Genomic DNA, 337 nt, shown 5'->3' with positions numbered 1-337 from the left:
GCCAAAAGCCATAAAAAAAAAAAAAAAAGCTTATGTTTGAGGGTTGAAGCCAAGCTCTGCTGGACTATATTTATATATTTTAATAATTTTGTAACACTTAAAATGTATTGTTTTGTAATATTTTAATAACATTAAAATAGTAGGTCTCACTTTATATTAGAGTCTTTACTATGTACGTACACCAAATCAATCAATCAATCAATAAATTACTGTAGGAAACTGAAGGGAAGGCTTTCTTTATTGAGAACTTGCTGTCGCACTGCAGACTAAGGCAGCGATACATTGTACATTTTATGGAGCAGAGCTTAGAAATGGAGACAAAGCACCTGGGAGACAA

This window comes from Sinocyclocheilus rhinocerous, unplaced genomic scaffold (genome assembly GCF_001515625.1).
Source record: "Sinocyclocheilus rhinocerous isolate Xijiao unplaced genomic scaffold, SAMN03320098_v1.1 scaffold489, whole genome shotgun sequence".
In the NCBI taxonomy this organism is placed as follows: Eukaryota; Metazoa; Chordata; class Actinopteri; order Cypriniformes; family Cyprinidae; genus Sinocyclocheilus; species Sinocyclocheilus rhinocerous.
This window is presented reverse-complemented; position numbering follows the sequence as displayed.